At 39.7% G+C, this 15994-nt stretch overlaps 1 long non-coding RNA gene across 1 annotated transcript in view; it reads left to right on the top strand.

The window, feature by feature from the left end:
- Positions 1–1888: 1888 nt before the first annotated feature.
- LOC148398967 (uncharacterized) overlaps positions 1889–15994 on the top strand; it is a 46343-nt gene continuing 32237 nt past the window's right edge. The window contains exons 1-2 of the long non-coding RNA XR_015858123.1: positions 1889–2238; positions 8703–8864. This is a non-coding gene — a long non-coding RNA (uncharacterized LOC148398967). The remainder of the gene's footprint in view (positions 2239–8702; positions 8865–15994) is intronic.

Below are 15994 nucleotides of genomic sequence, written 5' to 3'. Positions count from 1 at the left end.
CTTGTTTTAGATCTGCAGACATGCAGTGCAGACCAATTTGAGCTAATTGGACCAAACTCTGCTTCAGTCGCTGCCTTCTGTTTCTGTTCAAATGAGCAGAGCCAGAACGAACATTCTAAACGAAATCACAAAGCGAAAAAAATCGAGCGGCGGGGGACAAGGATGGGAAAAAGAGGCAACAGCATGAAGAGGTGGTAAACAATTTCATGCAAATCGAGGGTGAACAATAGGTGAGCTTTTAGTCTCTCTCCTTCTCTCTGTTGCTCTCCCTCTCTCCTTCACAGCCAGGGCACAGCTTTTTGACAGGGATAAAGCAGGAAGAGGGCTGTTTTTCCCTGACTACTGAATGCTCTTTGAAGCATTCCCAAAAGGTTGATCCTATTCAGAGAAAGGTTTCCTATTTCTCTGATGCTCTTCAATAATTCATCGTCCTTTTTATGGTTTGGTCTCACTGTTGGAAGGATTATCTAAACCTGGCTGCATATGAATAATATCATTGTGATAGTCTCCCGCCAACGCTTTACAGTTCAGAGGGTGTTGGCTGTAGATTAAAGAGAAAATAAAGAGTTATGAATGCAAGGCATCACAATTTGGAAAATGGACTGGTATGTTCCCTACAGGCCTATAGGCCAAAATACATTTCTTTGTCTTATTACTCAAAGGACAACGTGTATTTAACTTTTTTTTGTACACAGCACCACTTTTTCGAGTCACATTACAAATTCGCTGCTTTTAACAACAGAATAAATATAATAAAAAAGAGATTCAGTTTCAGAAACCTCCATGAGTAATGTAATCTTTAGGCCTAAACCACAGAGTGGGGATAGAGATGTGGGGATGGGGGATCAGCTTTCTGTAGAATAAAAGATGATGCACATGTAAATGTAAATTAATGAATAAACAGAACAAATAACTAAATGTGCAAACCAAGGTGCATAAATATATTAATCAATGTAAATTTCACTGGCCAAGAAATGTTTTAAATCAGAGATTCAAGAAACCTTTTTTTTTTTTTGCTGTGTTTCCGAATACCCACATTTTTCACAAATTAATAAAATAAAAAAATTAATATGTAGCATCTACTAGTATATTTGAATTAAGGGTTTGGTTCAGAAACAGGTGGATTTCATTTCTGAAACGTCATAGCCATAAATCACAACGGTAAAGTCTACATTGCAGAAGCGCTCTGAATGTTTTCTGAATGCCTCCAGCTAAATTTATCAAAACTCGTCGAATTCTTTTGACTCAGATTCGTTTGTTTGTAACACCAGACATGCATTTATTACAAACATTCATACGTACATACGTACATACGTACATACATACATACATACATACTCCATTTGTCGGTCTGTCCGTCCGCTCGTCTGTCCGTCCATCATCCATCCATCCATCCATCCATCCATCCATCCATCCATCCATCCATCCATCCATCCATCCATCCATCCATCCATCCATCCATCCATCCATCCATCCATCCATCCATCCATACATACATACATACATACATACATACATCCATACATACATACATACAGACAGACATACATACATACATACATACATACATACATACATACATACATACATACATACATACATACATACATACATACATACATAAATACATGATGCTTCACCATTGACAGATTCTGCAATAAAATCAAATACACACAAAAGAAAATAAAGTCAAGTTAAAGTCAAATGATGTGGCAGCTCTAGACTGCTTTGCGGTCATCTCCAGCAGCACAGGGAGGAACATTGGTCACCGTCACGTCAATAGACAGAGATTATTCAGTCAAAACATTCTCTCCAGACCTGCAGGGGGCAGAGAAAAAACAGCCACATCACTATTCACCAAACTTCCTGTCAGATACCAGATTGCCATATTGCCAACAGACTAGTGTCAGAGCTGGGGTACAAAAAAGGAAAAGCCTGTTAGTGAAAGAAAGAAAACTTAAAAAGAGAAAGCAAAGAAAATAAATCCAAAGAGACTCATCAGTTCCTGGTTACACGCAACTGGTTATCAACCTGACTAATCACCCTCTCATTAATTGTGCAATAAACTGCAAAAAGAAAGGAGGACGATCTGAGTTGTTCATCTGTTCTAGGATCCAAGGCCCTTTTTCAAGTTAGGGCAAAGAACTGGGAATAATCAGGACAACCCGGCAGTCGCATTTGATCAGAAAACCGTGGTGTCACCTTCAATCATGATCATTCACCTCCCACATACAACAGGTATTTTCACTTGCACAACATGAAAAAAATACTAACTTGAAATGCTCATTGCTCGAAACGACCACAACAACACATAAAAAATGAATACAATCTTGTGAATTTAAATTTCAGTAATTTACTTAATTTGGGACTTCATATGACATGTGACCAATTTGATAAATTGACTCGATGAGGAGACTTGACTTTCAAAGGAGGAGGACTCCAGAAGTAATTGAATTGCCAATATCCATGACGAAGAGAAAAGCAAGGGGTGTACTGCAGTGTTTAGTGGAAGTATTTCTCTGTAATATGCTTTCGACCTGTCTTTTCTTATAGAGGAACACTTCAGTACAGGAAGAAATTTCTGAATGTTTTACAGTATGATGCGATGAATATTGCTATCCTTCATTTAATTTTAATGAGGTGAAAATAATTAAAAACTAATTCCAGCATATTTTATTCACTTTACACTGAGAATCTTATCTGTTAACCTCTACAACATTCAGGAAGACAATTTTAGCTAAGATGAAGCTCTGTTTCCACAGCGGAGTTATATTGACTAAGTTCCACATAACCAGGCAAGTTGAGAGTGAGCTGACTCGACAAATATGAAACTCGCAATCAGACATAATTGGCATTTCCGTGGATGTCAACTTTATTTATTAACCCTGACTCTGTTCTTCCATCTCTGTGAGTGCTACTATAAAAGTGGCCGTTTGCCCTTTCTTGCTGACAAAACAAGAATTCTTTTGCTCTGCCTTTTGTCAGGGGGAGCAAGTGATTCTTATAAAAGCAGAGTTATTCGGAATATACTAATTACTAATTACTGTGACAAAAAGCAACGCTGATAACAGAGTTGATGGAAAGAAATGTTCAATGTTTTTCAGTTCAGAAATGTTTCAGTTTAGTGCTATGCAGTAGTCGGCACTGCTGCATCACATTAAAAAGGTTACTGTGGTATTTGCAGATTTTGTCTACCCTGCCTGATAAATTCTAACAAATCTGTTACCAGAAACAGTAAAACTATATACAGTACTCCATATAGTATGGATAGTGAATGTGGTTTAACACGATTAGCCTAAGAATCATGGCATGTACCGTATTTTCCGCACTATGAGGCACACCTAAAGACCTCAAATTTTCTCAAAAGCCGACAGTGCGCTTTATAATCAGGTGCGCCTTATATACGGACCAATATTGAGCCACTACAGCAGGCGTGTCCAAAGTCTGGTCTGCGGGCCAAATGTATATATCTTATATATGGACAAAGTTTTAAAATGGGCCATTCATTGAAGGTGCGTCTTATAATCCGGTGCGCCTTATATATGGACAGTGTTTTAAAATGGACCATTCATTGAAGGTGCGCCTTATAATCCGGTGCGTCTTATAGTGCAGAAAATACGGTATAGGATATGCACACGTTGAACAGAAAATGGCTTAAGTATAAAGATCATGTACAACAAAATGTTGAACGTTAAATGAGAAAACATAATATGAGTGATTGCACAGGGAAACTCAGATTGACCTTTTTCCTAGATTTCACAAAATGACGAAACTAAGCTTTCAGGGATTGCTATGTGACTAAATGCACAATTACACCGAGAACAAACAGTAGATCTACAGCGTAGGCTACTGTATGTCTGTCTATCTTGTCTATATATCCAGTAGCAGCTGGTGGTACGTCTTGATCTGTGTTGATGTGACAACAGCTGCTTAACGGAAAAGCAGCAGGTATAATTGAACAGGCTACTTTCATCAAGAACACAGCAGAATAGTAGATTAAACCTTCCAAGTGCTACATTGTGAATGCTCCACAGTAAAGGCTCATTTGTGAGTTAGGTAGGCATGGAAACAGATCTGTACGCTTAGAATACTCTGAAGGTCCTTGCCCGTGTCCTTTGGATTGGATCCTTTGGAACGATTTGTCTGTTTTCGTTCACTCTTGAAATATCTTACAGTTTACCTATTGTTACCATTCAACTTCCTAGGTCTGAAATGATAAGCACAGCAAGCTTTAGTAGTAAGATATAAATGTGGTTTGGAAACTGTTTAGTAATCTGAGATATGTGCCTGCCGCCTGGATATATGGACTGGACTCGGTAATGAATCATTGGTCTTTTCACAGGATGAACAGTGGTAGACTGTCAAAATTAGCTCTGGGAGATGTGTAATTAAACCAGCTGTCCTTGTGCTATACACAGGATGCACATCAGAGTGAGACAGAGCTCCTAGTTTTTTTTTTTTTTTTTATAGTAGAATAGTTTTTGATTTTATTTTGCTGGCTGCTTTTGAGTCAAAATACACATTTCACATATTGTATGGTGAATGAACAATGCTAGAACTTTCGAGACAATCACTTTTAGATTCTAGCTCAGCAGTCAGACGCAGTGGGGGGGTCGGGGATTCCAGTTGAAACTGGTGAATCCCCCCCGACTAGTTGTTGACGGTATTGTGGCAATTTCCCCACCGGTAAGGCCATATTCCAGTCAGTCAAGTTCAAGTTCAGAAAATGTTTATTTCTCCATTCACAGTAACCTTCCTCTATATTCAAGACCAAAAAAGTCAATGTTTTCCTACAAAATATTGTTTGTTGTTTTTTTTTGCCTCAAGGCCATATAATGTTCTCCACACTGCCCTTGTACATATAAATCGTGATTACCACTTTTATTTTTTTATAGTCAACTTTGCTACACCTGTGGGGTTCCAAGTCTAAAGTGAAGATTTGTTTATATTCACCCATCAGATAACAAAACATCTGCACAAACACACACACACACACACGCACGCACGCACACGCACTAAGAACTGATTAAATATCTATTTAGGCTTTTCATTTGAAATGTATGCCAGTCAGTGTGTGTTACAGAGAAAGAATAACTAAATATATACTGTATTTGGTAAATGAACTCACAAAGATGAAAAATAATAATAGTATGAATAATAATTAGCAAATGAGTAACTTTATGAATATCTATTGAGAACACTGTTGTTGGCGACATTTACACAGTTAACATATTACCTCCTCGTTTTCTGCATTTATTCTTAAAGACAGAGCAGACCATCTAAGCAGCTCTTGCATTTTATATTTTGCGTGTTGTCAAGATGCAAATGAGTTGCGTCACTTAAACCCTTCTCATTGGCAATCCCCATGGTCATGAATAGGAATGTATTCAAATGGAGTGTTAGGTGGCCATACTTTATCTCACAGTAATGACAATCATGGGACAAAAATGTCATAACAGCAACAGCAGCACTGTCAGTTACATTTTCACCACTGTGATAATAGAAAATGAAAAATAGCCAAAGACTCCACTAACTAATTGACAAGTGTATATAGTTGTTTGATAAAGTGCTGCCTCCGCAAATAAATATACAGTCAATGTTTTACTCTCTGTATGGTTTCTTTTCTTTGACCGTCACTGAGTTTCAGGGTTCAAAACAGCCTGGCCATGGTAATTAAAAGCCATAAATAATATGGCCTGCTCGAGCTGGAGCATAGCGCAGATGACAGCAAGAGGGGTGCACGAAGGTCTAACTTAATTTACACTAAAGCCGATCTGTCATATTTCAATATTGATTTTTTTAACTGAGTTAACTCGGAAAAAAACTGTCAAATTGCCAGTGGCAAGAAATTAGCTTGTTCTGCTTTTTTTTTTTCTGGATGGAGGGAGGGGGTGGGGGGTTGTTTATGCGTTGGAATCTGCTTGTGTATGTTCAAAACACACAATCACAGATGTTTAAGGACAGAATTGATCCACCAGAGAGGCAGAGGCCACAGGGGGGTCATTTCCTTTTACCAGAAGTCTTTGGGAAAGGTCGCAATGTCAAATAATAATACATTTAGACTGGTCTCAGAGGAGGGAGCTTTTTGGGAAATAGCTGCATTTCTGAAGGTCAAGCACTTAGGACAGAAATGATAGTGCAAGAGGTTAACAAATATAAAACTCCTTGTGCAATGATCCCCATGGTTTACTATCATTGATGCACAAAGATGAATCAAGAAATAAAACTTTTAACATTTCATTTTTTTCTTGCCTTTGGCTCTTCAACAAAAGAAATGATAAACTCCAAGATCTGCTTTGAGATTTTTTCAGCTCTCAATCATTGCCTCAAGCTCACCACATAAACAGAAAATAAAATTTCAACAAGTTTACTGCGATGAATCACTTCAAGTCACAGAGACAGATCACGCAAACACTCAGGAAATGTAACTCAAGTCTTATTTACTTTTGGAATTTTCTTCAACTGGAGCTGATTTGGTTTTGGTTTAGCATGAATTACCACAGCTTAGATCCTGTTAGTGCTGATAAAGCTTGAAAATGTCCCAGTTGTATCCTTATCCTTCCTATGAATATTCATCTTGCTCTCTTCTCCCAATTGTTTTCTCATCCGCACTCCTATCTGACTGTACTGCTGATAATATGATGGAGGAAGATGTGGCAAAGGGAACTGATACGTGATCTGGTGCAGAGTTGGGGCGAAATCCTTCAATGGACTCAAAGGAGCCTCATTTCCCATCTTATCAGAACACGTTTGAAATTAATTTAAGACTTTCACTTATCTTGGAAAAGATTTTGTCATTTTGTTTTCATAATTAAATTCCTGTAGAAAATGTATTAAAGTGATGGTTATTATACAAGCCATTCAAGTTGTCTGCTGGTCTACAGCATTAAATCAACCATTATGAAATTAAAACTATTTACAGTTTGTTTCAGGCTGTTTGTTTGCCTGGTGATGGACGTTGTTAGTCTGGCAAGTTGGTATGATGAACGTCATCACGGCTTGTGACTACAGCAACAGTTCTTTAGTGCATGTGTTTGCGCATGTGATCAGCGATGCAGGCGGGAGACAAATAACCATGTTAGTGTAAGGAAGCAGAAAGGCTACAGCTGTCACTTTGCATTTTCTCACTCCTTTTTTGACAAGGCCCACAAGCTTGAAAACACAGCAAGCTCTACTTCTCGTCCAATATACTGTACAACTCACATGTACACAAATAACCACAACATTGAGCAGGGTTCAAACAGTGTTCAAGGATGAAACTACAATTGTACAAAGTGGGAGTTCATACATTCAATAATAATTGTACAATTAAATTAATGAAGGGTACCGAATATATATGCCATAAAATATGACCATCCTACTCAATCTGTCAATCCGCTTAAGAGGTTTTTACTACACTGTTAATCAATGTATTCGGTATTCAGAATTGAAGTCAAATGGGAGGAAATGGGCGCCAAACCCCCTCCAAGTGCTCCTGAGTTCCTATCTAGACAGTAATGTCATCATTTGTCATGGTCAGAATTTATTTTCATTCACAAATATCAGTAATAGTCATGTTAAAATAAGATTAGTATAAAATGAGAATGATGAGTAATTGTGGTAATTCTGTGCCGTCCAAGCCACTCCTACTTCCGCACCGTTACTGCATCACTGGGTAGTTGAGTGCGCCGATCACGGATCTAAAATACTGGGTTGCTAACTCAGTGCCCAGCACCTATTATAAAGATTCAGTGGTCCAAGTTTTTAGTAACGCACTTGACGCAGTGCAAACTGTCATCTGTTATACATGGAACTATCAGTCACGGATGACAGCATTCAGTTACCACTCAGCTAAGTGCACTTGTCAATAAAGTGGCCGGATGTGTGCATGGCATGGCCCATGACAGCTTAGATTGTAACTAAAGAATTTGTATCATATAGAGCACCGGTGTCAAACTCAAGGCCCGGGGGGCAGATATGGCATGCCACATCATTTTATGTGGCCCGCGAAGACAAATTGTGCATCGACTTCATGTGTCAATACGAAAATTGCAAATTGTCTTGCGTTTTAAGGAATAGAGATATTGATAGCAATTTTTGTTACCATTCATCTTTTTAAAATATTTGAACAGTTTTTACCAGCCTCTGAATTCAAAACTTCATCAATTTGTTGTGTAGACTATGCTGTATCTAATATAAGGTGTGCAAACATTTTCTATTCGGGTCAGTGTCAGTTAAAATGGCCCCCTGGAGGAAACTATGACTATGATACGGCCCACGACAAAAATTTAGTTTGACACCTCTGATGTAGAGTAGAGTTAACCTGTCAGAGCTCCAGGACCGTAATTCTGATTGCATATCATACAGTATCTGCAGTAAAGTGAAAATATTTGATTGTTAAATGATTGTTAAATAATCTTTTAGTTTATCAGGTCTGTCATTTTGCAAGATGTCATATTTTTGTCAACCAAATTGTTCAAAGCTCGAAGTAGAACAGCATTTTAATAGTCAGCTTGATTGGTGGCATGTTAAACATTTATCAACTCCAGTCCTTTAGTTCCATGTTCTCTGTAACTAGGCCTCCAGATTGATTGTGATCTCTGGAAGAAGTGCAGCACATTCACTTTTCTCAACTGCTCCTGTGCTTTATCAGCCAAATGGAACAGCAGACTGATGATATTCCTTCATGTTTTCACAGTTCCTAACATATGCCTCTCCTCCAGTGCAGGAGGAGTACACAGAATGTGACAACGGAACTTCAGTGCTCAGGAAGAACACAGCTCTGATGGAGGAACCACTTGTCCCCCCTAGTCGCTTTCCAAGAGGCAAATTACTCACACAAAGACGCAATGTCATGCCGCAGAAATCTACAAAGAGGAAGTGAGGTGGGTGTTGTCACACTAGGGAGAAGCAGAAAACATCTCATAATTCTTCAAGTTGTCAATTAAAATTGAAACTGCTGCAATTGTTGCTGAAAATACCACGACAAAAACGATGATGATGAATATCACAGAGAAGTTGTTGAAAGGTGTTTTTTTCCAAAGTGTTTCACAGTTTGTGAAAAATGCAAGCGAGAGGTAAAGGCTGCATATGAGTTGCAAACGAGTGTAGTTAAGAATGAGCACGGAATACGTTGACTTCAGAGTGGCAAGGGAAGTGGAGCAAGAAACATCTTTTTCAACCAGCATTGGAATAGACAGATTTATTTCCCTTTGTAAGTGATTCCCACCTCTGAACCACTTCTGTTACAGACAGTAATGTTCAAGTACTTTTAATCAGGCGCAATAAAACGATAGAAGTTAGAGATCATTGCTGCAATACGTTTTTATTCTTGCTCTTTTTAATCTATCGATCGATCTGTCCATCCGTCCGTCCGTCCGTCCTTCCATCCGTCCGTCCATCCATCCATCCATCCATCCATCCATCCATCCATCCATCCATCCATCCATCCATCCATCCATCCATCCATCCATCCATCCAGCCATCCAGCCATCCATCCATCCATCCATCCATCCATCCATCCATCCATCCAGCCATCCATCCATCCATCCATCCATCCATCCATCCATCCATCCATCCATCCATCCATCCATCCATCCATCCATCTATCCATCCATCATCCATCCATCCATCCATTCCAGATAGCTAATCAATTGGATGGCAAAAGGGACACCCAACTTGTGCATCCCATATGTTACAATTCATACAACAGAATATAAAAAGTCATGGCTCACTGCAAATACATCATCTTTGTATTCAAATATACAAGCCCAGATTTCAGAATGAGTAAGTGCATTAATGATTAAATTCAGACAATCATTTTAATAATTTTAGAATTATCAATTTTTTCTTACATTTACTGTGCAATGATTCTTATGTAAAAATTCCTTGGCTCCTTCACCCTAATCATTAATTAAAAGTTGAAGTTCTTAAATAAAGCTTACATAATTCACATGGTCACTACCAATGCCAGAAATCATGCTTGCACGTGACCAAGTCAAATAAAATCAAATGATTTATAATGTAACCCATGACACCATTATAATGATGGTAGTTATTCGTGATCGGTGCTTTCACAGTCCAAACCCTCTTTGGCATGCAGAAATGCTCCTTGTAGGAGAAAAATAGCGCATTGGTGCGCTATTCTTTTTGACCAATTAATATGATATAATGTCAACTTTCAGCCATCAGCATAATGTAGTATGGACACATTACTTCCATTGGGCAATCTGTGACTGTAAATCTGGACCTGGTGTACCCCGGCGTACATCACCCAAGTCATCTCCCAAGCTACTTTCAACCTTGCACATGTATCATATTTATTTGAGCAGTTCACTCAGATTAATGCTCCTCCAATGTGAAGATGATTGTCCCAGCAACATTTTAAAAGTTATTATAATACAGTACAATAATGTCAAGGACCGATAAAAGTATTTTATTGAGCAGTTGATGTTGACATTTTGATAATCCATATAAAGAAAGACATTACATATTTGCAATATTGACATGTCATGGATGTTAGTTCACTCCTTGAAAGATAGATATAATATTAGACACTGTGACAAAGACAAGGACATGTTGGAATCCACAGTGTTGCGCTGATATAAGCACTTGCTGAGTTGTCAGCACAGTTCAAAAGTAACATCCCGACTCCTTATATCACCAGCCTCAGACCCGCTCCCATCTTCAATGACTCTGCTGACTTCACTCCCTCAAGTGGCTGTCAAGCTTTTGTACCAATGAAGGGAAATCTGTGATTTTAACACAAAGTGCTTCGAAGTATTCTCTGTGCAAGCCCCAAAAAGTAGATCATTACACAAGAAAAAATATAATCTTGTCCTTATTAGAGTTACAAGTGAGCTGGAGACTGCCCCATCTGATTTTGGGCGAAATGCAGGGAACACCCTTTGGCTGCTTGGCAATCAGTCGCAGGACATCAATAAACAACCAACCAGTTACATCTTAATTTTTACCATTCTTCAAGGGGTGCATTTGTGAGGTCACACACCGATGTTGGACAAGAAGACATGGCTCTCAGTCTCGCTCTAATTTCACCCCAGAGATGTTCCCAGGTTGAAGTCAGGACTGCTGGCCAGTCACGTTCATTCACACCAAACTTTGACTTGAAGGCAGGCATCTGTTTGAGTATTTCATTTTAGAAAACAAAGACCTGTTTAAAAAAAATGTAAAAAAAGCCTTAAAAGCCTAATAATCATATCATTTTGCAAGAAACTACTGAAAAGGAAGGCAGTGGACTTGGTACAGAATTTCCACAGTTTTTCTCGAAGTGTAATGTATTGAATGCATTACTTCGAGATTAAACATGATATTTCATTACAAACCACTGAAGTATTTTCCGACCTTTTCATCTGGCCTTGGACACCAGAAACCGATACCGTAGTTTACAGTACAAGGAATCTTCCAGTTTCTACAATTGGAAAGGATAATTTTGTGCTGCTAAGATTCTTTCCTCATTAACAATATAAACACTCCTTGTATCGTGTTCATTTAGTTTTATTTTGGTAGATTTTGTGTTGATATTGTTGTGTCATGAGAAGTACAACTTGTGTATTTATTTATTATCAAGTTGTTTACTTAACATGGGATGTCGCAATAATGATAAAGGACAGCAAAATTTGTTTCATTTGCTTGTGGTTTAAAAAGGTGGAGCCTGAACAATTAAAACTGCCCAGCACCTCACATATTTTGTTTCTTGTCTGTGACCACCAATAGCCTGGCTATAATGTCATTAGATAACAGTTTAGTCATAAATTCTTAGTGACCAATGAGAGCTGGGCAAAGCTGTGAGTCATGCTTGTCACTCTAAAGGAAGTGACAGCTGAGATTGGGGCAAGGTTATCATTACAACACAATGCCCACATTATAACGGGCAGTGTTCTTATTTTCTGTCCAGATAGAAATTCATCTTGGCTCTATGCTGGGTACTCTTTTAAAACGTTTTCTCTTTGTGGTTGCTAAACAAGGAACTTATTTGAATTTGTCTGTGGATTTGAATAATTTACAGTCTGCAATGATGCATTAAAGCTTTTAACAGGTACTTTGTGTGGAGCTGTTTAAATGAGCAAAGTGAAATTACAGTGATGTAAACATTGTTTATCACATCTCCAAAACAATACTATTCTACTGCTTGCTGACAAAAGACAAATGAGGTAATACATTGTGAGAGCTAATTATTGCAAAGGAAATATCAAGTTAATGGATGTATTGGCAGGCTTCCCAGTTGGAAATTGTACTGTATAAAAAGTGTTTGCCTCCATGCAAAAGTCAAGTTCAGTTCAGTTCAAGTGTCAGTTCAGACTAACTGGTCTTGAGTCAAGTCAAATTTATTTATTCCTCTTAGGGGTTCCTTTATGCCTTATGCCTTCAGTTAATGAATATTTTTCACGTCTAGTGTTATCTTAACCACAAAGGAGGGCAAGGAACACCCCCCACACCTGGAAAAAAAAAAAATTAGAGGGTGCCGCAGATGGATGAAGTCCCCTTTCAGGATGACCACACTACAATGGGTTCCATAATGTAGGAGACAATTGAATAAGATGAAGCGCTACAGGAAGAAGCCTTCGCAGAAGTGGGTCCTCCCCAAAACACAGCTCGGATCGGTCCCCTTGAACAATTCTCCATGAGAGTTTTTATTGATTACTTTGACCTGTTTGAAGAAACTGGGAACCTTTCAGTCTTCATCATCACCATCTCAGCAGGGTAGAAGACACCTCATGAACCCATTTTTATTGGATTCACACAGTTTTCCAACCCTTTTGCAAAACAGTTAATACAAATGTCATTCAAAAAGTCCAAACTCCATTGTTTTAGCTGTGGTTACAGAACAGAAACCATATGCTCCGAATTCTTAGACGCGGCCTGATCAGTATGCAATCGCAAAAGGCATCTGTTTGACTCTTCACAAAATTTTTCAATCTGCAATCAGTCATCAGACCTGTGTTGTTCTTTGCAAGCATAGATTGAGGAGGTCCAAGGCAGATGAGCAGCAGAGTAAGTGTAAGAGGAGTCCGTGTGCAAGGTGGGGATATAGCTGGAAGGGCTCAGAAGAAGAGACAGAAGAGTAGCACTTGTCGCTATCTCTTAAACTCTTATAGGCCGACTATAGATTTTTGTTCTTTACTGTGAAAGATTGTTGGGTTTTTTTGTTTTCTTAATTTCTCACACAGTAAAGGATTTTATTTTTATTTCCATGTATTATTTTTTTTTTCTCCCTCTCCGCACCGCCTTTCCTCTTCTTTTTACCACGTTTGAAGTCCATTACGCTCACTTGCACCGCTCGCTAGCTACACACACCACAACAGCCGGCACCTGACATACGTACGTAACACACCCCTTCTTCCACACGCGCTCTGTGTGGTTGATATGGACTACGGGGGCGAATGTTAATTAATATAAACCAATAGTCGTTCCCTCCTCACATGCTCCTGGCCTGAGTAGCCTGGCCTGTCTCTCTGAAAGATGCGCTGCCGCACCGGCAGACTTTAAAATCCAAAACAGAGAGACGCAGGCCAGCAGGCCAATCCTAGGCCGGCGCTTCTGGAATTCTCCCGGTTCTCCCTATGGTCAGTCTGGGCGTGCAGAAACTAATGTTATCAAGCATTTATTGAGCGGCAGTATGTGCCCCATTGCAGTGGTCCCCAACCACCGGGCGGCGGACCGGTACCGGTCCGTGGGTCACTTGGTACCGGGCAGCCAAACCGCACAGAAAAAAATATATAGGTATATATTTTATCGACGATCAATTAATTCAGGTCAAGACCAAAGCTGCCCTGTGTCCATGGTTTGCCCGTAGAGAGACTTGACAGAACAAAAGAAAGAAAAAGCACCCTGAAGAGCCCACACCATGGGTCAAACCATAGTAGGCCTTTTGAAACGGCGAAATCCCATTAAGCACCGAATGCTGAACAGGCAGGGCTCCCACTGGGAATGGAGTGTAAATATATCTTAAATTATGTGTTGCGCTGCATGTTGAGTGTGTTTGACAGTTCAGGTTCATGCACATGACCATACGTGCCTACCACCAAAGTGCATGTCGAAGTGTTCATAAATGGTTTATGGCTAACGTTTTCAACAGCATTTCTATAAAAGAAGGTTAGACAACAGCTCAAAGAAGCACCACTGCAAATCCCTGTCCTGCCCGATGTGTTTTACAGGCTATGGACTTAATCCAACTCTGGACATGACTAATTAACACTGGAGGGAAGCCACAAGCACTGCATGCGCAGGACGACCTCAGTAAGGAAGCAAGGCATAACAAAACCAAAAGAACTAGAACATACTACTATTAACTATTCATTATAGTGAATAGTTAAATATTTACTGCTTTTTCAAAGCATAGTACGGAATGTGGGAGCCGCATGGGGAGGTGTGGTGTAAGTTACAATTATAGATGTACTGCCAGAAAATGACAAATGCCAATGCAATAATGTATTATTGACTCCGATAGGAGCTTTGTTTTTACTACCCTGGAGGATTTTTAAGTAAAGATCGCGGAGAGAAAAATGCTCATAATACAGCTCATAATGCACTTAAGATTCCTCATGTCTAGTGTTTTCATTTCACTCCATTCCATTATTCTTTAAAAACTTGGGAGCTATTAGTTGGTGTTTTTGACTTTTTCACATTACTTGCATTTAGTATTTTAGTTACTTTACCTCACAAAATTCTTGGAAAAGTAAAGCCAATTCCTTTATGAAATTATCATAAGACACCAACATTACATTTAATTCAACTTGAATGTTTTCTTCATACAGCCATTTTCATAAATCTCACTGGAGTGGTACAAAACAAAAGTTCCAGCATCATCACCTTGCCCAGTGCAATCACCACTGTATCCAGTCATCCACAGTCCATTATAGCTTTTCTTTAGCCCACTTTAGCTTATTTTTTTCTGTTTACCTGTTAAAGAATGCTTTCATTTTGCTTCTCAGCATGTAAATCCAATTTCCTTTAAGTGGTCACTTAAGCCCCTATCCCACTGAACGGCAAATAATTGTGAGTGTTTTCAAAGGCAGCCAACGTTGCATTCTCTTCAGCGTTTGTCAGTGTTCGTTCGGGGTTGCTATTGCTCATCAAACAGTGTGCAGAACCTCTCATCACAAGGGATTTTTGAACATGTTTAAAATGTCCTTGCGACAAAAAAAAAAAGTCACTAAAAGTTTTGGCAAACATCTGGCGAACATTTTGCAAATATTTGCGACCTAGAACACACCCTGACGAGCCACGTTCATAATTTTGGTTTATGGTTAACCAGTCAGCGAGGGCCACATGGCTCTGCTTGGTAAATTAACTTAAGTTCAGCAACCACACCCCACCACCCGCTAAGATTTCAGCGCAGACCCATTTCTTTATTCATTTAAAACTCTGGAAAACATTGCCACCTATAGGCGAGGAAACACAATTGTGTTCTTGTTTTCGTGTCTGTGCCACCTGCCACCCAGCCGGTAAAATTCCCTTTGACGTCAGTGACTCTCGGCCACGCCCACATCATCAACCTAATCACCGACAACTGTTCCCGCTTGTTAGAAGGGGTTATTTAAGCCCTGTGCTCCCCACCATCAGTGTCAGTTTGTCCGTAATGCCATCTGTGTGCTCACTGAGTTCTGGATTGACTCCTGTTGCCAACCTTGTTCGTACTCTGACCTGACTAGTCCTGATTGCCACCCGTCCTTGATCACGTTTTAAATGCCGCCCGTTGTGACCACCTACTTGCCCCTGACCACGCTTTGAACGCCACCCGCCCTGACCACCAGCTTGCCCCTGACCACGCTTTCACGCTGCGTCCCGCTCCGCTGCCCTCCTGCTCTGCTTCTCTTCTTGTCAGATTGCTTCCGGTGACCAGCCAGCTAGTCCGCCCGGGTACTGAGCATGACAGGTTGTCATCCACCCAGTCGCTTCCAGCCACTCAGTCATCCACTTCCCTTTCCCTAATTCCAATTAAGTCTGTGTTGTGCTGCACATGGTTGTTTTGCCGGTTGTCACATTTGTAACTTTT

This window comes from Syngnathus floridae, chromosome 4 (assembly GCF_059516105.1).
Source record: "Syngnathus floridae isolate MCC-2025c chromosome 4, RoL_Sflo_1.0, whole genome shotgun sequence".
NCBI classification, from domain to species: Eukaryota; Metazoa; Chordata; class Actinopteri; order Syngnathiformes; family Syngnathidae; genus Syngnathus; species Syngnathus floridae.
Note: the sequence above shows the minus strand (reverse complement) of the source record. Positions and strands in the feature narration are given on the sequence as shown.